The sequence below is a fragment of the Ursus americanus genome, chromosome 12, assembly GCF_024610735.1.
Source record: "Ursus americanus isolate L20-20 chromosome 12, mUrsAme1.1.p, whole genome shotgun sequence".
Lineage (NCBI taxonomy): Eukaryota > Metazoa > Chordata > Mammalia > Carnivora > Ursidae > Ursus > Ursus americanus.
The window spans coordinates 53,174,817-53,200,180 of NC_142138.1; the positions used below are offsets into that span (position 1 = coordinate 53,174,817).

General features: G+C 37.7%; 1 long non-coding RNA gene across 1 annotated transcript in view; it reads right to left on the bottom strand.

Moving 5' to 3' along the window:
* The window catches only part of LOC148109193 (uncharacterized), a 99,580-nt gene extending 74,242 nt beyond the window's left edge, over positions 1-25,338 (bottom strand). The window contains exons 1-2 of the long non-coding RNA XR_015726383.1: positions 25,236-25,338; positions 17,642-17,769 (exon numbers count right to left, since the gene is read on the bottom strand). This is a non-coding gene — a long non-coding RNA (uncharacterized LOC148109193). The remainder of the gene's footprint in view (positions 1-17,641; positions 17,770-25,235) is intronic.
* Between the last annotated feature and the right edge of the window lie 26 nt (positions 25,339-25,364).

The following is a 25,364-nucleotide window of genomic DNA, read 5'->3' on the forward strand; positions in this document are numbered from 1 at the left end:
TTGTTAGGCAATATTTTAGTTTAGAAGTGAGGTGGTGGATTCATGAATGTCCTTTTTATATTACCAGGCTCTATAACATTTATGCGAGATATATTCTTTTGTATCTATCTAATACTATATATTAACATAGAATAAAGGAAAATAATAAAGGGGTTGGTTAAATCCGTGCATTGGGACCCTATAAAACATGATTTGAAGAACAATGTATAATTATACAAGAAGATGTTTGTGTTCCATTACTAAGAGTTACAAAGTAATAGGAATGATGATCTTCAATTATTACAAACATATGTACATAAAATGCATAAAGGAGTAGAAGGAATATACTAAACTGTTAACAGAGTTTATCAACAATTGATGGGGTTATGTTTTTTCTTTCTTTCATTTGCTGATCAGCATAGAGTTTCAATATAAATATGCACTTTTAAAAGATTTTATTTATTTATTTGTCAGAGAGAGAGAGAGAGTGAGAGCGAGAGAGAGAGCACAAGCAGGGGGAGTGGCAGGAAGAGGGAAAAGCAGGTTCCCTGCTGAGAAAGGAGCCTGATGCAGGACTCCATCCTAGGACCCTGGGATCGGGACCTGAGCTGAAGGCAGACGCTTAACCAATTGAGCCACCCAGGCATCCCTAAATATGCATTACTTTTAGAAAATAGTAATACATTCATTTCAAGTAAGTTATAGTTGTTTTTAAAAATATGAGTTTGCAGAACACCTGGGTGGCTCAGTCAGTTAAGCGTCTGCCTTTGGCTCAGGTAGTGATCCCAGGGTCCTGGGCTTGAGTCCCGCATTTGGGCTCCTTGCTCGGCAGGGAGCCTGCTTCTCCCTCTGCCTGCTGCTCCCCCTGCTTGTGCTCTCTCTCTCACTGGCAAATAAATAAACAAAATCTTTTAAACAATTTTTTTAAAAATAAAAATATGAGTTCTTGGAGCACCTGGTGGCTCAGTCAGTTAAGTGTCTGGCTCTTGATTTCGGCTCAGGTCATGATCTCAGGGTCCTGCGACTGAGCCCCACATTGGGCTCCTTGCTCAGCAGAGTCCACTTAAGGATTCTCTCCCTCCCTCTCCTTCTGCACCCCCACCCCTACTCTCGGGCACACGTGCATGTGTGCACTCTCTGTCTCTCAAATAAATAAATACATCTTTTTAAAAAAATGTGAGTTCTCAGGGTGACTGAATCTGGGATATTTGTGGGACAGTCATATTTTTGAAAAATTTACTTGGTGGATGCCTTCATAGTATAATAGCTCAACTCATAAATTTTCTCTCAAAGTGAATATAAAATAATTTTATGAGTCAGATTTGAAAGAGAATAGAGAGATTAAAGACTACACTGAAGTCAGTGAAAGACTCAGAATTCAAGGTATGAGTTTTCCCATGATATAAGAAATCACTGTACTGAATTATTTTTCCTGCTTTCAATCATTTAAAACTGAGAAATATTATCAATACGTCTGAACTCCTACCAGCATTACAAATGGTAGCAAAGTCTGGGTTAATGTAAAAAAATTAATTTTAATAATTAAATAATTTATATTCCTTTCAGTTTAATCCATTCTAATGAAGAGAATTAAGTAATAATCACCCTTCTTACTAAGCATGGAAAAGGAAGAAAAAAATTTTTTTCAGCAGTTGAAAGAAAGTTAACCGAGTTTCTTTCTTTTACCCAATAATATATCACATCATAGTCCAAAGGGAAAAATAATAAGACTACTGTCTTAAAGTATTGTTACTCATTTTTACACATCCACATTTTGAATATATTTTAGTAAATTTAATTTACCACAGCATGTGCATACATCTGATCAATTCTAATTAAGGGATATTTATAAAATTAATTTCCAGAATCTAAAAGAGTATTGATCATTTAGAAACTACCTAATTTGTATGCTCAACACTTTCTTTTCTTTCTTTTATACCAGGTGCCTGTTAATAATTTCACTAAATAAAAGTAAAGTTAGACAAACACAATAGCACTGAACCAACATTTTCTTTTTCCAAGATGGTACATTTATAGCGAGAGGAGAACAAAAATTATGTGTGGTTCACATAAGTGTGCATGACCAATAATCAGAACAAAAGTCAAAGTTCTTTCTCAAGAATGAGGAGTAGAGGGTTTGAGATATAGAGTAACTCATGTCCCAGCCAAAATCATAATGGATTTTTAGAACCAGCAGGTATAGGGTTGAAAGAATTAGGAAACTTTCGTTAATAATGAATACTATAAGAGAACTTTCTCAACACTGTTTTTCTTTCCTTTTTTTTTTTTTAAGATTTTATTTATTTATTCGACGGAGAGAGAGACAGCCAGCGAGAGAGGGAACACAAGCAGGGGGAGTGGGAGAGGAAGAAGCAGGCTCACAGCAGAAGAGCCTGATGTGGGGCTCGATCCCATAACGCCGGGATTACGCCCTGGGCCAAAGGCAGACGCTTAACCGCTGTGCCACCCAGGTGCCCCTTCAGCACTGTTTTTCAATAGAAAACTATGAATAATGTAAAAAGGAACTAGTAGAATGACAGAAATGCCAAAAACCATCACTATGTAAGAGATTAGCTGGTCAGAAGCTTAGAACATACAATAGAATGAAGCAGAATAAAATATAGGTGAGTCTTCTTATTTTATGATTAAACTCTCATCTTCCTACAATCCTGCCAACCTAAAAACCATACATGACATTTCCCCTACCTTGCACTTACACTCCATTTATGAGGCTTAATGCCAGCAACATTTGCCTTGCCTAGAACAAGCTTGCCATCTAGTGTCAATCACTGGTAACTACAGAATATGGGAAAGCATTTGGTGCATACAAAAATGCAAGCATTATTTCAAAACTTAAACCATTCTCTTTTTTAACATAATTTGTAGAGTTCCTATTATAAGCTGGCATCTGGAGATACAGTGGTGAAAAAAAAACTAATATGGTTCCTAAAAGCCTCATGGCGAAGACAGACATTACTCAAATAATCATCAATTAAATGTAAAAATGACAACAAATACAACTTCAATAGCACTGACTCTATGCCGGATTAATTCATGTAATACTCATAAAAAGCCTGTAAGGAAGACATTTTCTCCATTTTACAGATTAGAAAACTGAACCAGAAAGTCACACAACCTCCCCTCCAAACACAGCAGAAAAGGAATATAAACCCAGGCGGTTTCACTCTCAAATCTGTGCATTTAACCAGCTCTGAACGCAAAATTGAAACTCTGATACAGGCAAGCAAGATAAATATATGATTGGAAACACTTACTAATTCAAAAACTATTTGCTGACCTCCTAAAATGTGCAGGTACTATTTTTGACCTGTGGATGAAGAAGTGAACAAGAAAAAGACAAAACAAATATACTTAACCTCATAAAGCTTATATCATTAACACGCACATGCAGGCACACACTCACATATATAAACATTAATATAATGTCTAGGCTGTTATATGCCCAAAACTTAAATACATCAGGATAAGTGATTAGGGATGGGCAGATGAGGAGGTACACTGTTTCCAGAGGAGTAATGGAAATCCTCTGAGGAAAGAACATCTGAGTAGATGCTGAATAAATCTGAGGGACAGGAGCATCTAGAAGAATGCTAGTAAGAGTGACAGCAAACATAAGGACCATGAGGAAGAATTCTGTTTTTCATTCTGTGCCTCTATCCCATCACCCCTACCCCCCACTACAGCGAGAATGACTAAAAGGGAGCGCATAAGAAACAGAGTAGTAGGAGTATGAGATTATAGAAGTACCCTAGAAGGCTTTAGAGGACATGATAAGGACTTTATAGCCCAAGAGTGATGGGAAACCGATTGAAAGTTTCAAACAACATGATCAAATTTGTATCTTTTAAAGACCACACTAGTTACTGTGAGGAGAATAGACTGTAAGTGTACAGAATGGAAACAAAGAAATTGATTAGGAGGCTATTACGACTTTCCAGATAAGACATAATGATGAAATCTAGGGCACGTGGGTGGCTCAGTCGTTAAGCGCCTGCCTTCGGCTCGGGTCATACCAGCGACCTGGGATCGAGCCCCGCATCGGGCTCCCTCCTTCACTGGGAGCCAGCTTCTTCCTCTCCCACTCCCCCTGCTTGTGTTCCTTCTCTCACTGGCTGTCTTTCTCTCTCTGTCAAATAAATAAATAAAATCTTTTAAAAAATCATGAATGGATGTTGTACTTTGTCAGATGCTTTTATGTTTCTTTTGAAATGATCATATGGTTCTTATCCTTTCTCTTACTGATGTGACATATCATGTTGATTGGTTTGCAAATATTGAAACACTGTTGCAACCTAGGAATAAGCCTACTTGATCATGGTGAATGATGTTTTTAATGTATTGTTGGATTTGGGTTGCTATTATTTTGTTGAGAGTTTTTGCGTGTATGTTCATCAGAGATAATGGCCTGTAGTTCGCTTTTCTTTGGTGTCATCCAGTTTTAGTATCAGGATAATGCTGGCCTCAGAGAATGAATTCGCAAGTTTTCCTTCCTTTCCTATTTTCCTTCCTTTTCCAAAAAAAAAAATAGATACTTATAAAATAGGTATCGACTCTTTAAATATTTGGTAGAATTCACCCATGAAGCCATGTGGTCCTGGGCTTTTGTTCAGAGTTTTTTTGATTACTGATTCAATTTATTTGCTGGTAATCAGTCTGTTTGAACTTTCTATTTCCTCTTGTTTCAGTTTTGGTAGTTATATGTTTCTAGGAATTTATCCATTTTGTCCAAGTTGTTCAAATTGTTGGCAGATACTTTTTCATACTATTTATATTGTTAGTATTTCAGTGGTATTATTTCTCTTCTCTCATTTGTGACTTTATTTATTTGGGTCCTTTCTCTTTTTTCCTTGATGAGTCTGGCTAGACGTTTACCAACTTTCTTGATTTTTTTCAAAGAACCAGCTCCTGGTTTCATCAATCTGTTCTACTATTTTTTAAGTTTCTGTATCATTTATTTCTGCTCTAATCTTTATTTCTGCTCTAATCTTTATTTCCTTCCTTCTGCTGGTTTTAGGTTTTGTTTGTTGTCCTTTTTCTGGCTCCTTTAGGTGTAAGGTTAGGTTGTTGGAGGTTTTTCCTACTTCTTGAGGTAGATCTGTATTCCCTCTTAGAGTTATTTTTGCTGCATCCCAAATATTTTGGACCATTGTTTTCATTTTCATTTTTTTTCCACATACTTTTTTATTTCTTCCTTCACTTCCTGGTTAACCCATTCATTGTTTAGTAGCATGTTATTTAACCTCCATATATTTGTGGTTTTTCCAGATTTTTTGTTGTATTTGACTTCTAGTTTAATAATGTTGTGGTCAGAAAAGATGCATGGTATGATTTTGATCTTTTTAAATTTGTTGAGGAATGTTTTGTGGCCTAACATATGATCTATTCTAGAGAATGTTCCATGTGCATTTGAAAAGAATGTGTATTCCACTGTTTTAGGGTAGAATGTTCTGAACATATCTGTTAAATACATCTGTTCTAGTGTATCATTTAAAGCCATTGTTTCCTTGCCGTTTTTCTGTTTAGAGGATCTGTCCATTGATGTAAATGGGGTGTTAAAGTCCCCTACTATTATTGTATTATTATCAATTCATTCCTTTATGCTTGTTATTAAGTGTTCTATGTCATTTGGTGCTCCCCAATTGGGTGCATTAATATTTACAATTGTTATCTTCCTGTTGGATTGTCCCCTTTATTATTATATACCATCCTTCTGTGTCTCTTATTACGGTCTTTGTTTTAAGGTCTATTTTGTCCAATAAAAGTATTGCTACTCCAACTTTCTTTTGACATCCATTTGCATGATAAATATTTTTCCATATTCTCACTTTCAATCTGCATGCGTCTTTAGTTATAAAATGAGTCTTTTGTAGGCAGTATATACATGGGTCTTGCTTTTTTATCCATTCTGTCACCCTATGTCTTTTGATTAGAGCATTTAGTCCATTTACATTCAAAGTACTTATTGAGAGATATGTATTTATTGCCATTTTATTACCCAATAATGGTTGTTTCTGAAGATTTTCTCTGATTCTTTCTTGTCTTTTTCTCTTTTATGGTTTGCTGGTTCTCTTTAGTGATATATTTGGATTTCTTTCTCTTTATTCTCTGCATATTTATTAGTGGTTTTTTATTTGTGGTTATCATTAGGTTTGTATATAATAACTTCTGCCTATAGCAGTCTATGTCATGTTGATGGTTGTTTAAGCTTGAACTCATTTGTTACTCCTTTCCTCACCATGTTTTAGGTATATGGTGTCATATTTTACATCTTTTTATTTTGTGAGTCCCTTGATGTTTTTTTTTTTTTTTAGGGCAATATTCATTTTTACTCTTTTTGTGTTTCCTATCTTCATGCTGTCATTTTTTATCTTTCCTTTTCACTCTAGTAGTCCTCTTTAAATATTTCTTGCAGAGCTGGTTTAGTGGCCAAGAATTCTTTTAATTTTTGTTTGTCTGGGAAACTATATGTCTCCTTCTATTCCGAATGATAGCTTTGCTGGATAGAGTATTCTTGGCTGTAGGTTTTTCCCATTCAATGCTTTGGATACATCATGCAGCTCCTTTCCGGCTTGCAAAGTTTCTGTTAAAAACCTGCTGGTAACCTTATGGGGTTTCCTTCTTTTGTCTTGCTTCTTTTAATATTTGTTCTTTATCGCTATATTTGGCCATTTTAATTACAGTTATGTCTTGGTGTGGATCTGCTTTTGTTAATTTTGTTAGGGGTTCTCTGTGTTGCCTGGATCTGGGTATCTGTTTCCTTCCTTAGATTAAGGAAGTTTTATTTCTTAAACTAATTCTCTAACCCCTTTTCTCTTTCTTCTTCTGGGACTCCTATAATATGAATGTTAATATGTTTGATGGAGTCACTGAATTCCCTAAATCTATTCTCGTTTTGCAAAATTCTTTTTTCTCTCTTTTGCTCAACTTCATTGCCTTCCATTACTTTGTCCTTTAGGTCACTAATTCATTCCCCTGCTTCTTCCAGCCTGCTATTCATTCCATCAAGCATGTTTCTTGTTTATTGAATCGTTTTCTCTGCTATGTTATTCCTTATCTCTGTGTTAATGGTCTCACTGATGTCCTCCACTCTTTTCTCAAGTCCAGTGAGTACCCTTATGATCATTGCTTTAGATTCTGCATCATGTGTGTTACTTATATCTGAGGTTTCAGTTAGATCTCTGGTGATGGCCTTGTCCTGTTCTTTCATTGGGACAAATTCCTCTGCCTTCTAATTTTGTCTTAGTCTCTGTGCCTGCTACAGCTCCTGTTCTTGAGGGTAATGGATTTATGAAGATGAGGTCTTAGAATGCCCTGCCATGTAGTGTTTCCCATTCCCCAGGCATTGGCACTTTCGGAAGTATAACCAATTGCGCAGCATTCACTCTGCTGTTCTGTCATGGCTGCTTTATCCTTCAAGCCAGTCATCTGCAGCGGCTCTCTGTCTCTTGTGGGCAGTGTTTGGTCCCTGGCCTGAATGTGGCATGTTTTAACTAGATGTGTTCTGGTCTGCTTGTAAAAAGAGACCTGCTGCTGGAACTGAGGCCCTGTAAAACTCCTGGGCTGGGAGACGGTGTTGGCAGGGGTGCTGGCAGCTGGTCTTGGGGGGAGGGGTCCACAGCACTGGTACTGAAGCATCCACGACTGGGAAGGGCGGTTCTTGCAGGTGCTTAGCATAAGCAAATTAGGTAGGGAGAGCCAGCACTGCACTGGTTTCTGCAGGTGGCTCGTGTTTATGCTGAGGGGCAGGGGGAGGGAAATGGTGCTTGCCAGTTCCTTTGTTCCTGGAGGGTTCTCTTTGTTAATGCTGCCTCTCTAGGAAATGCTCCAAGATAAGCAACTAACCTCCCCACTCTGTGCCACAGGCACACTTCAGATGGCTGTTTCTATGCTGTAGGTCAGTGGACTGTTTGTGGGCCCCCTCTGCAAAATAAGCCCCAATGTCCTCCAAGCTCTCCCAGAACCAAGCATGCTGACCTTTAAAACTCCAGGCTTTAAGCCCCGCTGGTTACAGAACTTACAAATTCAGGCTCTCTTGCTTTCCAAGCCAGTTGCTATAGGGTTTCATTTCCCCATGTGTTCCTGAGTGTTAGTCTCTCTCTCAACCTTCTCTGCAACCATGGCTCCTTCCCATCACAGTGGCCATGATCCATTTCTCTCCCAAGCCACATCTCTACACTTTCTACCTTCTTCAATGTGGCCTCATTTCTACCTTTAGTTGTGCAGTTTGTTCTGCCAATCTTCAGATCAATTTCTGGGGTACTTAGGATGATTTAGTAGTTATCCAGTTGTATTTGTGAGACAAGGCCAGCCTTGGCTCCTCCTACCCTGCTGCCATCTTCCCCACCCAAAATATATTCTTATTATAAGACTAATATATACTATAGGTTCTTCTATATGCATATAAAGTAAATTTTAAAATCTTATAATAAATAAAAATTATATATTCATAGAGAAGATAGATACTAATTTTGAGGAATTGGCTCCTGTGATTATGGAGGCTGAAAAGTCCCATGGTTTTCCTTCTGTCAACTGGAGATCCAGGAAAGCTGATGGTGTAAATTAGTCCAAATCCAAAAGCTTGAGAACCAGGGGAGCTGATGGTATAAATCCCAGTAAAGGCTAGAGCTGAAATATTTCAACTCAACAGTGAGGTAAGAAAAAAGGGGTGGACTCTTCCATCATCCACCTTTTGTTCTATTCAGGACCTCAAAGGTCTACCTGTACAGGACTAGGCAAGCTACCTTACTGAGTCCACCAAATCAAGTGCTAATCTCATCTAAAACCACCCTCAGAGACAAAGAAATAATGTTTAATCTGGGCACCCTGTGGCCAGTCAAGTTGATACATAAAATGAACCATCTGAGTGTATTATTAGAATTAGTTTTGATATGGTTAAAAAAAATAACCCTAAACTATCAATGCATTTAACATAATAAAAGTTATTTCTTAATTATGCAAAGTTTGGTGGGATTCCAGAAATTTCGTAAGGCAGTTGTTATTGATATGGTGACTACGTATTTTTTGTTATGTTTACCTGTCTGTCTTGTTTGCCTTATCTCTATAATCTCAATGTGTGGCCTCCATCATCACTGCTTTCACATCTATGCTTCCATGCTATAGTCTGGAATTGACACGTTGCTTTCAGTAACAGGTCGTTGACCAGAATGAATTATATAGTCCCACCTAAGAACAAGGGAGTTGGTAAATAGAGAACACTCGGAATAATTGTTGAGCCTTATTGTGTCTGCCCGGGGACAAGGACAAAAGTAGAATGGCCAGGAGGCTATTGCAATTTCAGAAAGTTCATGGTGGCTTTGACAAGGTGGTAACAGTGGGGATAGAGAAAAGTGGTCCAATTTTTTATATATTTTTAAGGTAAAATGAGGATAAAATGAGGATTTGCTAAATGGAAAGTCACAGGAGTTAAAAGATAAAGAGAAATCAAAAGTAATTGAGATAGAAAAAAACTTAAGAGATTTAAAGAATATCAAGAGCTCAGTTTTATACATGTTATGATTGAGGTGATTATTATACAACATGGAGGAGATGTCAAAGTAAGCACTTAGGTTTATGGTTTTGAAGCATACAGGGAAGAGGTAAAGGCTGGAGATATAAATTAGGAGTCATCAATATATGGATGGTTTTTAAAGCCATGAAACTTGTTGAGATTATCTATAGAATGAGTAGAGTGAGAATAAAAGATTGAACCCTGAGAAATTCCTACATTTGGAGGTCAAGATGAGGAACCAGCAAAAGAAACGAAGAGAGTGACCAGAATGATTGAGGGAAAACATGGAAAGTGTGGTACCCGGAATGTCAAATGAAGGGAGCTTAGTTTTGGAGTTGTGTTTTTTGTTTTGGTTGTTTTTACAGCAGAGAGTAAACAACTGTGTTTAGTAATATTGATAGATAAATAGGATAAGATCTGAGAAATAACCACTGGATTTAGCAATGTGGAGAAATAACCATTGGATTTAGCAAGTGACCTTTAAAAGGGCAATTTCAGTAGAATAGTGGGTTTGCTAACTTGATTGGAATAAACTGTTAAAGAACAAAAATTCAATGGAGTAAATTTGAAGATCTAATAGGCCTTATGAAGTGACTCCTGAATCAGGCAGCATCCCATTCAGCAAGTAGGAGGTTTTTATAGGTAGGAGGGTGGAGCAGAAAGTTATTAGGAAAACAAAAGAAAGGACTGTTCCAGGCAAAGTTACCTTCCCTTAGGGGATTTTAGGCAGATTACCTCATCTTCCTTTGGTGGGGGACAGAGAAGGCCCACGTGACAGACTACCTAATTGGTGCTTAACAGAAAATTCCTGACTGGTTAAGACTACATTTCTGGAGCAGGTTAAAACTGCAAGTAGATTAGGGACCTGGGTGGCTCAGTTGGTTTGACTTTGGCTCGGTTCATGATCTTAGGGTCCTGGGACTGAGCCTTGCATCCAGCTCCCTGCTCAGGGTGGAGTCTGCTTGTCCCTCTGCCCCTCCCCACTATTGTGCTCTCGAACTCTCAAACTCTCTCTCAAATAAGTAAATAAAATCTTAAAAAAAAAAAAAAATCTGCAAGTAGATTATACATTAAGCTCTGGTTTGGTGACTTTTTCTAAGTGAAGCCATTTTGGGCCTCTGGTTTTCTTCTCACTATTTCCCACTTTTGATCAGACTTTCAGCTTAACTGAGAGATATGGTCAGAATTTAAGGCATCAACACTACTCTCAGCTATTGCTCTAAAATTCTTGCAGTTTGTGTTTTTCCTTTGTGTGGTATCTATAAGTCATGCTTAACCTCTGTGATATTCACAGGTCACCGCTTCAGGTTCACACTCTTTAAGTCAGTCATTTTCTTGGCTTCTCCTCTGAGGTTCCAGTACAGGGAGATCATCTGCTTGGTAGTTAGCAGCTGCAAATATACTTTTCAGTTTTTGAGAGGATACAATGTGCCAGGGAAATTATAAACAGAGTAATTCCCAATGTTTGTAGGGTACTACAAAGCCATAGTCCCTAAGACATAAATATAATTCATAAATTCGTAAACATAAAACAAAATTTAGTAAAAGAAAGACTCCCCTAAAGTGAACTTTTTTTTTTAAAGATTTTATTTATTTTAGAAAGAGAGAGAGCAGGGGGAGGAGCAGAGGGAGAGGGACAAGCAGACTTCGCAATGAGCACAGAGCCTGATGGGGCTCAATCTCATGACCCTGAGATCATGACCTGAGCTGAAACCAAGAGTCAAACACTCAACTGACTGAGCCACCCAGGCACCCCACCTAAAGTGAACTTTTTAAGCCAAGTGGCTCCCCCCATGATTTTATATAATTGAGTTTTAATTTCCCCAGAAGAGTTAGTCCAGGTACAGCAAGTGGTGTTGGCCACAACACAGACACCGCCTTGCTCAGATAAAAAATAATTAAGGGCTATTCTACTATCAAGAACTTTGGCCAGAGAGTCTAAGGATCTTTGTAGGGCCACTATTACTTCAGCAGCAGATTCTTCAATAATTAAGAATTAAGGAGAAGGTCTTGGTCAGAGCCTCATTTACATTTATCCCTAACCAGGGAAATAGGGACCTGCTATAAGGAGTGAATCCTAAATTATGAAAGCCTCCTTAGTAGGTCCTTTCTAACACAACAATGTAAATTCAGGGAAGTCAACCAATGAGATCTTTTATTTTGCTTGTGAAAAGTTAAGGGCACAGTTAGATTTTCTCCTAGCCTGAAATAAATTCTAGATTACCCCCTCTTAGCAATGGCCTGAGAGATACAGATGACGGCATTATCTTTCTAGGCAATGCCAAAGTAAAGGAAAAGCAAACAAGGTGAAAGGGTTTCATGTTTAGTTAAAGTATGAAGTTGACCCATTGTCTTGGGCTTAATCAGTTTACTTCAATGTCTGCTACTTCTCTTCCTTGTCAATTTGATTCTGAAATCTCCAGTGTCTTCTAGTTTTGCAATAGTGTCAGCAGTCAGAAAACCTTGGTAAGGTCCCTTCCAACTGAGCTCAAGAACTGTCTTCCTCTGGTGATGTTTCCAGAATACCCAGTCACCAAGCTTTCCACGGTGACCAACAGGATCCTTTGAATTGGGATCCAGAAAGGCTTCTATAACCTGTTGACAGGCTTGAGCATAAGATATGAGAGACTTACAGTAGTTGGTCATACTAGTATGAGACAACAAGGGATCAGCAGAAGGCTGTACACCAATAGACAGTGATCTGCTTATGACTATCTCACATGGTTTAAGGTTATACTGCCCAAAGGGGGAAATTCTAGCAGTCAGTAAGACCAAGGGCAATACCTTAGAACGGGGAAGTTCAATAGTTTTGGCAAATTTAGAAACGCTTAGTTTGAGGATCCCATTAGTTCTCTTAAACTTGTCTGATGAAGAGATAGGGAGAGTGATAATTCTAAAAAGTTTTCAAGGCTTTCATTAAGGCTTATAAGATTTTCCCAGTGAAGCAGAGGTGTCTTGATCACTGGAGATCATGAAAATATACCAAATAGAAAACACATTTTCTAACAGTTTTTTGCCACTATGAGGACATCAGTCTTGTAGTAAGGGAAAGATCAATCCATCCAAAAAACACACATATAAGAATAAGAACATAGTGATAACACATACTAAGTGACAGGTGAATGAAGTCCAACTGCAGGTGTTCAAAGGGTCCAGAGGGAGCTGTGAAGCCTCTTGAAAAAACAGAACAAAACAGTTTCTCCAGGATTATGAACATGACGAGTAAGACATTATTGTTTGACTATTTTTGCAATTTTATAAAATTTTTCCCATCAATGTCCATTAATAATTTGAGTCATCTTGAATGCACCAGATTACGTGAAGGAATGTAAACCACCAAAAAAGTGAGGCTTGCCAGGGAGCCAGAAAGAACTGCGTAGCCATCTTGGGTTTTCCGTAGCTCTAACTATTCATTTAATTTATAATTATTGCTTCTTTGATTTAGAAGCAGGCTGTTGCCATGTGGCAAGGACATCAGATGGCAAAAGTCTGGCACCAAAGGGTCTTTTCTGCAGAAGCAGAATAGACTTCATCCACATATACCACAATCTACAGATTCTGTTTCTGCTGCCTTTGCATGAAGGTCAGCTAAAGCATCTTCCTGATACTCAGGTTTAGTCCTTTTAGTATGAGATTCAATTTTGATGAGAGCAACTTCAGAAGGTAAAAGAATAATATAAAGTGATAAAGTTATACCAGGACATGTATGTCTAGGAAGTTCACATGATTTCTGGAACTCTTATATACCTATACAAATACAACGTAAGGAAGGTATAGTTCTTATTTGACAATGCTTCCCATATAATTTAACATATCAAATAAGTCTAATTAGTTTAACAAATCCTTTGGAATGTTAAGGGAAACTTCTGAAAAAATTCGAGTTTCTTCTAGGACAAAAAGACTTCATTTAGAATTTGATTTTGAGAAGTTTGTCAAAATTACACACAGACAAAAAACTTTAAAGTGCTTGCCCGGAGACACCTGGGTGGCTCAGTTGGTTGAGCACCTGCCTTCAGCTCAGGCCATGATCCCAGGGTTCTGGGATCAAGTCCAAAATGCAGCTCCTTGCTCCGAAGGGAGCCTGCTTTTCCCTTTCCCTGCCACTCCCCCTGCTTGTGAGCTCTCTAACAAATAAATAAATAAAATCTTACCAAAAAAAAATTAAATGCTTGCCTGAATAGAATCACAGATTATTATGAAACTTAATAATCATCTATTAGTAAAATTTAGCTTTTTTAATATTAAGAAGACTCAAGTTTTCCTAGGTAACCAAAGACCTAATAAAGACAGTAGACACAGGAAATTATTTTTATAAAACACAAAATCTTTGTTTTCTAGGCAGATCACTTAAAAGGTAAAGAAACTTTCATAATCTGTTATCAAAAGCTGACCAAAAGTCCAACAACTTTGGACCGGGGCTCAATCCTAGGACCCTGATGAGATCTTGACCTAAGCCAAAATCAAGAGCCAGACACTTAACTGACTGAGCCACCCAGGTGCTCCTGTCTGTTTTTCCTCTTTAGAAAACCAGTCTCATTTTAGGACAAAATTGCTTTCTTTTCCTTCAACAAAAAATGCATCTCAATTTCTCATATCTTCTTTTATTGAAAACACATCCTACTTCTTGGTATAAGGACATGTTTCCCTTATTATTTCTAGTAGTTTTCATTACATACATTAATTAGAATTCTTAACCCTTAGGATTCCTTAATATCTAGTGAAGACTAGAAGTAAGCAATTATGAACTGTTTTACCAGTGAGTAAGGGACAGGCAGGGCTAGGTAGGGAAAGACAAGTAGGAGGGTATGTGATCAAGCTCACAAAAATCCCAGAAATGCTGAGGTGTAAGGAAAGCAGAGATAAGGGAACATAACCAGACCACCTCATTTGTCTTAAACATCACAGATGATATATTCAAAGAAGTAATCATGGTACTATCAGTGGTGACATCAAGAAGATTTAAGTTCCCTGATCAGTTTTGTATAAAAGACTGACCACAAAAGCCTCAATGGCAACCCAGTCAGGACCCCTCTCATTCTAGAGGGCTTTCTTTGGGTTCTCACCTTAACTTAATAAACTATCACTTCACCCTTTTGTGTCTACGAGATTATTTCTCTGACTCTATGAGACAAGAAACCTGCAACCCTGTTAACACCAGCATTCTTTAGATTGGCAAATTTATGAATACATTTTATAATTGCTAGAAGCATGTCCCTTTTCCAATGTAGCACTAACACATCCAAATATCTTTTAGTTTCTCTGTAATAGGAAGCCAAAAATAGATAAACCTATTCTCAGTAATTAATGTTTCATTATTATTTTATTAGGAAATGATCCTGATATTTAATAAATTTAACTTAACTCATCACTTAGCAAAATTTTACAGTTTCAAGTTACCAAGACTTGGGGAAACTATTTTAAAAATTTACCTAAAATTTTATCTATTCAATCTACTTGTTCTTAACAATTATGTTTAGATTATGCACAAAAACTTTGAGACACCAGACAAAGTCAACCGTAATTCTAAATTAGTTTTGCTGACAAATTGCAAATGATATTACATGAATTTAATTAGTAAATAAATTTAACTAGTAGAATAAAGATTGTTTATGAGAATTATATTCAATGTTGATAACTCTAAAGACGTGCTTTAATTAAACCAATGAACTCATTAAACTAACTTTAATTTACTGAAGATTATCTCCGATCACGAGAAGTTGCAAAAACATTTGGGTTACTTTCTATTGTATTTCTGAGAATTTTTATGAATATTAATGTACGTAAAATGCTTGTTTGTTTAAGCCAATTCAGCAGAGCTTTTACAAATTAGTTTTGGCAATACCATCTGGAGGTAGAAAATACCACACATCTACGACATACATATAGATACACATGAACTGTATGTTCAGATGCAACAGAGGCCTTATAGGTTCTGTTTTAAAATTACCGCCACGAAATTGGTGCAAAATTCACTAGTTATAAAAGATGGATCTAGGTTTGTTTTTCTGGTAAATGGAATAAGCTAAAGTTACCTGTCTAGATGGCTAAAGTTTTTTGTAATATTTGTGGAGAAGACACTTAAGATTTGTTATTTATCCGTAACAAATCAAGTTCTAAATAATCTTTCTGTTCGTGTTTTTTTCTTGATAAGAATTACTTCTCCAAAATTTGCTTTTGAAAAAGATGGTCTAGATAAAAGTTCTGGAAAACGCCCTGGGTACAATATTTATAATTCAAAGGAAAAAAATAAAGCAAGATGTTCCTAGGATGTTTGTTCCCTTGAGACCAGAGTTTTAACAAGTTTTACTTACAAGCCTTTTAAGATAAATAAGGGAGGTTTGGGAATAGGTAAAAAGGATTAGTGGACTCTGAATTGTTTCTGTAACCATGCTGTTGTTCCTGTAAAGACTAGGTTTGTAAAACAAGGACACCTGTTTTAAATTCCTCAATTAGGTTAGTGGCTGCCAATGATACCAAAGGACTGATGTACCCATCCACCTACATTAAAATTTTTCTTTCCTTTTGGTTATATTTGGCCTATGGGAGAATGCCTAAAAATTTTCCTATATGGCTCTGAATATCAGCTTCCACTTTAGCCAAATTTCTTATCATAGAGTTAAGTCCTTTTAAATATCTTGTCAGGTTTCAGCCTGGACAAACAATAAATATTTCTGAGTTTTAAACAACCTCATAGACCTATAGGTGTCCTCAAGGTATAAAGGCATTTTCACAAGATCTAGAGTTACCCCCAAAGATAACTAAAGAAAGAACCAACAACCTGCACACTCTATGCAGGTAAAAAGTCAAGTCAAATTCTTAGGATGTGAAATGTAGATAAAAAGGAAATAGCTATCCTGGGAGAGAAAGAATCAATAACCAATTGGTCTGGATTTGGAAAGAGAGGGACAATGTGAAACTTTATTTTCCTCTCTTGAATGGGCTCAGGAGGCAATCTATTTACAAAAACTTTTGAGGATCCTCCCTGGGTTTAAAAATTCTTAACTATAGCACTTAGTTTGGTCTTTGACTAAAGAGTGAAAGATACTGAAAATGACTACCTGTAGCATTGAGGGGTCTTAATGTAAAAGGCAACTGTTTAATATTTTCTTCAGTATGGATACAAGTCTTATAATCTTTTAGTACCTTTTCTCTCTTTAATTTTTCATTAGCCTTTTGCAATGAATCTTCCACTGAAATGACTTTGGAAGTTCAAAAATTTTTGGAGACTTCTTCATGTAAATTAAAATAAGTATCCCATTCTATTTAATTAGGGAACCGTTAATTACAAGTGTTCTTAAATGATCTTATCTAATTGTACATTCCCCATAATGGCCGTTGTAATTCCAGGTTGTTTTTAGTAAAATTGTTCCATCTTGCTAGATATAACTCCAACTACCAGGACTATAGTTCTTAGACACAAAATAAGCAGGTGTACCAGAGGTAGTGTGCTCAACTCTCTAGATATAAAGAATCCTATTTCTTTCAACTAGGCCTTTTGGCTAGGTTCCTGAGAGGCAAACTAATATCTAAGAGGGATATGCCATAGGATTGGTATTTGTGGGGTGTTTTACAGTGTACCTCATTGCATGGAAATTTTCTTGAAGTTGGCAAGTGACCTAGTGTCAGTTTAACCCATTCCATAACCAACTTATCCTATCATGGGAGTCTTCCTGAGGTGGCAAACCCTTTAAATGCTCAATCCATGCCCACCAATGTTTGTAGCTTTACTTCTGGCTTCCAAGATTCCCCATTAGCAACCAGTTCTTATTTAAAACACCAAGGCCTCACACTAAACGCAGTCTAGCTCAAATCAGACCAATCCAATCCCAGACCCATTCTGGTTCTTAAATCAGATCCAGTCTGATCCTGAACTCAGTCTGGTTCTTAAGGCTAACCCAGTCCAGGTCTGGCTAATCCAACATGGACTAAACCATCAAACCCCAGTAAACGGGGACTACAGACGGAAACTAGGGAAGGGATTCCGATATGGAATCATGGCCTGAACTGAGGGCTGACTGATAATCTGTTAGTGCTTCCTCTTAGTCTAGAGTGACCTGTTAATCCTGGACAAAAAAGCCAATTAGATCTGAAGCTCAAATGCAGAGCACAGAGCTCAAACTGAGAGGAACTCACCAATGGCCTTTGAAAACAGCGAGAAAGACAGTGAATTTGAAAGGGTTCACAGGGCACCATGCTTGTGTTTCTCATTGTCCCTGAATGTTGATGGAGTTTTGCTTTGGGTCCCACTGCTGCCATCAAATCTGTTAAAGAACAAAAATTCAACTGATTAAACTTGAAGATCTAATTGGTTTTAGTAAGTGATTTCATGAATCATGTAGCATCCCATCTAGTAGGGAGGGCAGCTCCAAGGAGTTGTACAAAATAAAAGGTTTTCATAGGAAGGAGGGTGGAGCAAGAAGTTACGAAGAAAGAATGAAAGAAAGAAAGAAAGAAAGAGAGAGAGAGAGAGAGAGAGAGAAAGAAAGAAAGAAAGAAAGAAAGAAAGAAAGAAAGAAAGAAAGAAAGAAAGAAAGAGGGAGAGAGCGAGGAAGGAAAGAAAGAAAAAAGGAAGGATGGATTGTCCCAGGCAAGGTCATCTTCCCTTATGCAGAATGGTAGGAGGTCTTATTAGGTGGATTACCTCATCTTCCTTTGGGGGCTGGAAAGGACCCATCTGACAGATTACCTCAGTGATACATAACAGAAAATTCCTGACTGACCAGTTAAGATTATATGTCTGGGGGAGGTTGAAACTATAATTAGGTTATGTATTAAGCCTTGTTTTGGTGACTTGGCCCAGTGATGCCATTTTGGACCTGCGGTTTTTTAGACAAAACTAAGAAAATATGGGAGAAAAAAAGAGTAGAGACAACAAATATAAACCATTATTTCTGGGAGTTTTGCTATAAACAGAAAGAGATGCAGTGGTAGCTGGAGAGGGAAGTGGAAACAAAAGGTTTTGTTTGAGGGGGTTGTTTTGTTTTTTTAATTTGTATATTTGCTGATGTGAAATGTTGGGGTTTGTGAGCAAATGGTCAAGAAAGAATTGAGATGTCTTTGGCACAAAAAAATGTGGTTTTATTAAAACACGGGACAGCACCCATGGGCAGAAAGAGCTGCACTGCAATTGTGAAGGAGTGACAGATTATATACTTTCAGATTGGGAGGGCGTTAAGGATAGTATCAGTCCCTAAGTAATTGGAAGCAAGGTTTCCAGGACCTTGAGGGGGTCTTTATTACTGTCTAGTAAAACCTTAGTCATGAGACCCTTCAGATACATATCAGTGGGCCATATGTTTGGAGGATGATTACATCTTGCATGTGATATGGTTTGGAGTGGTGGGGTTGAGAGCTGAAGGCCAAGAAAAAATTCTTAAGATGTCGTTGGTGCAAAAAGGTGTTTTTATTATAGTAGGGGGACATGACCCATAGGCAGAAAGAGCTGCACTGGTGTTGTAGGAGTCACTGATTATATAAGATTTGTTATACTATGGAGAGGAGGGTGATGTTAGAGCTCCAGAAAATTGAGTCTATAGGTTTTGGAGATTGCTTTTTTCTTGTAAATCTTAAAACAGTTGCAAACATGTCCTGTATGACTGTCATCTCTATCAGTTAACCATTTGTTTTTTCCTTTCTTTGTTCTAGGGCAGCCGGGAGTGCCTGAGGAATGTTACACATATGGGGGGGGGGGGTGTTGCTGGGTGTTAGCTTGTGCTATCTATGCCCTCAGTTTCCCTTTGCTCTCTCATTATGGGGGTAGAGATAAAGGAAGTTTCCAAAGGGATTTTTATATGTTAAATAAGACTTTTAGGTCCTGGAGGTTGGGCTATTGTTAAGCTAAGGTTGCCTTTTGCCTCTAGCAAAGTATTAACATGGAGGCAATTGATTTTCTGGAGGAAGGTCACTCTGCTTGTCCCAAGTACTTGTCAATGGGCTGTAAGATGCAAGGAAGTTGAATTTTTTTTTTTTCTGTATTTCTTTTGCCTTTATTCTCCACATCATTTGCTTTGCTTTTCTAAGAATCAAAATGATAATAGCATATATACTGAATGAGAATGATTCAGGGGGGTACTCGAGAAGGCAGGGGATCTACCTCTGAAGTAAGAGATTGCCTTAACTAAGGAGCACAAATGCAAGTATGATTGATGGGTATGGAAGTCTTCAATTTTTTTTCAATGAGAATAAGAAACAAGGTTATCATTTAAAAGTAAAGATGGAAAGAAGGTTCAAAGTTAGGGGACAAAGGAGAAAAAATGAAGTTGAAAATTTACTAGAGTCTGGCCAGAAAGAAAGTGAGCTAGAACAATAAGAGAAATGGTATGCTTTGTAAACCAAGGGGAGATGTTTCAAAAAGAATGTGGTCAAATGTCTCAAGTGCTGCTGAAAAGTTAAAATGAGAACCGAAAAAGTCTACTGGATTTAGCAATTTGGAGGTAACTGTTGACCCTACCAAGAATTACTTTATGGACTGATGGGATCAGGAGCCAGATAGTAGTGCATTTTGGAGTGAGTACAAGGTAAAGAAATAAGGATAACTAATGTCTCTTGATGTAGCAAAGATGTTGAGGTTCTGAGCCAAGAGCCAAGAAATAATTCTTGAGATGTCTTTGGTGCAATAAGGTGGTTTTATTTAAAGCACAGAGACAGGACAACCTGTGGGCAGAAAGAAATGCATTGGGTTCATGAGGAGTGGCTGATTACATACTTTTAAGTTGGAAGGTGATTAAGGAGAGCGAAAGTCTCTAAGGAATTTTGGAAGCAAGGTTTCCAGGACCTTGACGGGACTAGCTATTGTTAGAAAAGGTCATTTATTATTGTCTAATAAAACCTTAGTCATGAGACCCTTCAGATGTACATCCACGGGTCATATGCTTAGGGGATGACTTCTAACATATATCTTGGGAGGTAGAGATACAGGAAGTTTGCAAAGGTTGTTTGTTTGTTTTTTTAATATATTTTTTACTTATTTGAGAGAGAGAGAGAGAGACATCTCAGGAGCAGAGGGCTGAGCATGGAGCCCAATAGGGGGCTCGATCCCAGGACTCTGAGATCATGACGTGAGAGGAAGGTAGATGCTAACCGACTGAGCCACCCAGGTGCCCCTCCGAAAGTATTTTTATATGTTAAAGTAGACTTATAGGATTCAGGGGGTTGGGCTAAGATTGCCTTTTGACCTTAGCAAAGTATTAACATGTAGGCAACTGAGTTCCTAGAGGAATGTCAGCCTGTTTCAAGGGCTAGTTAATGGGCCTAGTAGTAAGGAAATTTAATGTTTCTTTTGTCTTTACTTCCCACATAGTCTATCTAGAAGTTTGGCTGTGAAGGAAGAGAATGCTTTTAGCAAAAAATTAGGGAAAGAATTCATAGAACTGAATAGCACAAAAATATACAATAATAATCCAATTAAAAAAGAGCAGAAAATCTAAGTAGACATTTTTCCAAAGAAGACCTACTGATGGATAACAGATACACAAAAAGATGCTCAACATAACTAATCTTCAAGGAAATGCAAATCAAAACCACGATGAAATATCAACTCATGCCTTAGAGAATGGCTATTATCAATAACTAACTAACTAACTAACCAACAAGTATTGGCAAGGACGTGGAGAAAAGGGAACCCCTGTGCACTGTTGGCAAAAATGAATACTGGTGCAGCCCCTACGGAAAACAGTATGGGGGCTCCTTAAAAAATTAAATATAGAACTACCATATGATCCAGCAATTCCACTTCTGGGTACTTAGCTGAAGAACACTAACTCAAAAAGATACATATATTCCCACATCTACTGCAGCATTATTTATAATAGCCAAGATATAGGCTAAATAACCTATGTATCCCTGAATGAATGAATGAATGAATGAATGAAGAAAATGTGATACACAATGAAAGATTCTGAAATGTTTTTCAGAAATAAAAATGAAAGAAATCTTGCCATTTGTGGCAAAATGGATGGATCTCAAGGGCATTTTGCTCAGCGAAGTAAGTCAGACAAAGACAAATGCCATCTGATCTCACTTACATGGGGACTCAAAAACAAAACAAAACAAAACCAGGCTCATAGATACAAAGAATAGATTGGTGGTTGCCAGAGGCAGGAATGGAAGATGGAGAAACTGGTGAAGGGTGTCAAAAGATACAAACCTCTAGTAATAAAATAAATAAATCCTGGGGATGTAATGTTCAACGTGGTGACTATAGTTAATAATACTGTTACATATTTGAAAGTTGCTAAGGGAGTAGATCTCAAAAGTTTTCATCATAAGGGAAAAAAATTGAAACTATGTTAAGATGTTGGATGTAAACTAGACTTATGGTGGTGAACATTTTGTAATGTATACAAACATATCATTAAGTTGTATGCCTGAAACTAATACAATGTTCTATGTCAATTGTATCTTAGGTAAAAAAAACAAAAACAAAACAAAACACAACAGAAAAAAAAAAAAGAGTAAATTCTTATCTCATTCTTTTCTCAAGTTAGTTCTCTAAGGCCTTCCAGAAATAGTAGAAATAGGCTCCAGGAGTTTTTCTGGCTTCATGAAAAAAAATAGGGAGGTTGGAAATTGAAAGGAATGCCCAAATAGACACATGGCTAAGTGAGGTAAACTAGAGATGTAAACCAAAGTAAAGGCCAATGGTGGGGGGGAAGCTACTCTTGTCTGAAAAGGTACTGACAGAGGGAGAACTGATGAATTAAAGCTCCTAAAAACCCACATTAGCAGAGGCTCCCATCAACAGACAGACAGAACCAGAGAGAATCAGAGTGAGATAAAGAACCAACATTTGGTCAATGAGGTTAGCTCCCAACCTCTAACTTTCCCTCCTCCTACCCTTCAATGAAGAAAATCAAAACCAAAAAGTGGTTAGAGCCACAGTTCTCAAACTGTGTGCTGAGGTGTCCCCGGTGCCCCAGCTACCTCACAGAGGTGCTATGGAATATTTTAAGCATTTATTTATTTATTTATTTATTTATTTATTTATTTGGTAATCCCCACATCCAATGTGGGACTTGAACTCATGACCCCAAGATCAAGACTGAACCAGATGACCCTGCTATGGATTTTAAATATTTAAGGGAAATAGCAAAACTAATTATCTGCCAGACACTACATAAATCACCAGCTTGAAATATTTTTTAATTTAAAAATCTTTGCAAAGCTGTTTTTTTTCTCCTGTTGCTTTGATAGAGAACAAATGTCTCTTGAAAATCTAGGTGGAACGGGAAGCAAGAAGGCACCAATGGATGCTGTTAACAAAAACTATTGAGACAATAAAATTGTCCCAAAAAGTTTGGGAACCTCTGTGATATCCCAAGAAAAGAAAATGAGAACTGTGCAACACAGAGCAGATCACACCCACTTCTATTCAAATGTGGGAGAGATGAAAGCAAATTCTCATCTTCCTCCTATCTCTTAGGTGTAGGCTGATACGAGAAGAGGGTAAAAAGTGAGGCCTGAATGTAATTTAGAGTTGACATTTTGAGCGCACTGGGACTATTAACTGAAAGTGACTAAGAAATTATGAAATCTGCCTGAGCTATTGGCAAGAGAAGGATAAGACAGATTTAAGTCAGTACAACTAAAAATAATTAAGTGGAGAGACAATAAAATTCTGTCCCTTTACTATCCCAAAGAGTTGTGATATCTCATTATAATAGATAAGGACGATTAAATTTATCTTGATGACCTGTGAAGCAGTTCTTGACCAAAAGAGGCATTTGTAAATATTAAAGTTAATCCATTCCCACATTCATTCATTGAACATATATTTATATGTCTATTATATGCTGATCATTTTACTAATGGTAAAAGGCATGGACAAAAGCCTACAAAGGATAGGGTTTAAAGTAGCATGCCTTCCCCAATAACAGTTTATCCCTCTACCCTGTCTCTATCCCCCCCTCCCCAACCAAAGCACATATTACTCTCCAAAGGAACTTATTTACTTATCTACATGTTACAGTCTGGTCTATCTTTACTACTAGAATGTAAGTGCCAAGAGAGAAAGGATTCTTGTTCTTCCTCTGTCCTCCAATTCTCAACATCGGCATGCCCCATGGATCAATACTGGGACCCTCTCTCCCTGCCTACACTCTCTTTTATCCCTTGGATATAAATATTATATGTGTTGATGCTGTACGTGCATCCTATGTTGATATTTCTCTAGAATACCAAATTTACATATCCAATTGCCTACTTGGAACATGGATATTTACTAGGTACCTTAAATTTAATATGTATTCCTCCCTTTCCCACCTTTCCCTGAAGTCTCTAATCTAGCTATACTTCAGTCCCTCTTCTCATGCTCAATAAATGGCATCATCATCATCATCCACCTAGATGGTGAACAGTTTGGGGCTAAAGCTGAAAACCCAGAACTATCCTTAACTACTCTTCATCTACAGGTCTATCAATTCTACTTCCCAAATATATCTCAATTCCAGATTCTTCTCTCTGTATCCACTGTTACCAAACTATTTCAAGCAATTTTTTTTTTTTTTTTTTTTTTGGCCTGGGCTATTGTAGTAGCCCAAATGTCTTCTGGCTTGTACTCTATTTTTCACACTGCAACCAAAGAGAAATTTTCATATCCAAAATTTAATCTCTCTCTCTCTCTCACACACACACACCCCTACTAGAAAAATCTGCCAGTTCCCCATTATTCTCCGGATAATCAAGACTCCAAACATACAGGGCCATCGAGGTCTGACTCTACATACCTAAAATTTTGGGTTTTCCCAGTTTTTTCCAGTTTTTATTAGTCTGTCCCTCCCCTGCTGCTCAATGCTCCATGAAGCAGAAGTTTGATATTATGTTTACTGTTATATTCTAAACACCTCATTAAGTAGCAAATAAAAAGCAGACATTGGCTCCTTAGTCTCCAGACTGTAGCAGCCCCTGTACAGGATGTAGCAGAATGTAGACAATACCTCTCTCTAGAATCCTCAAGGCCCTCATTGTATGGAGTGGGGGAGACATTTCTGATTCACTTCTTGGGATGATCTCTGCCTCACTCCATTCAGAAACTAGACAGGATTTAAAGTGCAATGCCCAGTCACACTAGCAGGGTCGAATCTCAGTTTTGCCATTTATTAGCTGTGTGACTTAAACTTCATTTTACATCAGTTTCCTCAAAGGTAAAACGGGAAGGAGTACCTATCCTTTAAGGTCGTTATTAGAATTAAATATGTTTAGATTATCTATTTAGCGATTTATCTATATATTCTTTCTTTATATTCATTAGGGTATATCTTCCTAGAGCCCGCCAATTCCGTGAAATAAACACTGGCCTGAGCCTATGATACTGCTATATGCACGATGATTCAAGAAAACAAAAACATATTTCTTAACTTTTTGTTCCTTAAAGTGAGTTCTCGGGCCTACGTGCACCTTACTAGGTTGAAAAAAGAACTTGCTATCTTTGGGTTTTACCATCCCAAGACTGTAAATACACACCGCTTAATCCCACACCAACTCCTCCTTCCCAGCCAGCCAGTCAAATGCCCTTTTGCAATTGGCCGGGTAATAAGAACCCAGAGAGCTCAGCTCCGACCGCGCGGGCGTCACGCCCAGACTCGCTACCCGCTCGTACAAGCGCGGCAGTGGTTCCTTCTGTCCTTGAGTTTACGTCCTTTCCCTTCACGCGGCTGAAGCCCCCTTATTCCTTCTTTGACAACTTTTAAATCCTCGCGCTTCTCCATGGCATTTTTTTTGTTTTTAATACCTTCAGCAGCTGCCTGGAATTTAAAATCACTTTGCTCTCCCATCGCTGTGGAACCTAATCCTTAAATTTGAGGAACCGGTCTCCGAAGAGGCGTCGGCCGGCCCGGGCGCAAATCTCGCGAGAAGGTGA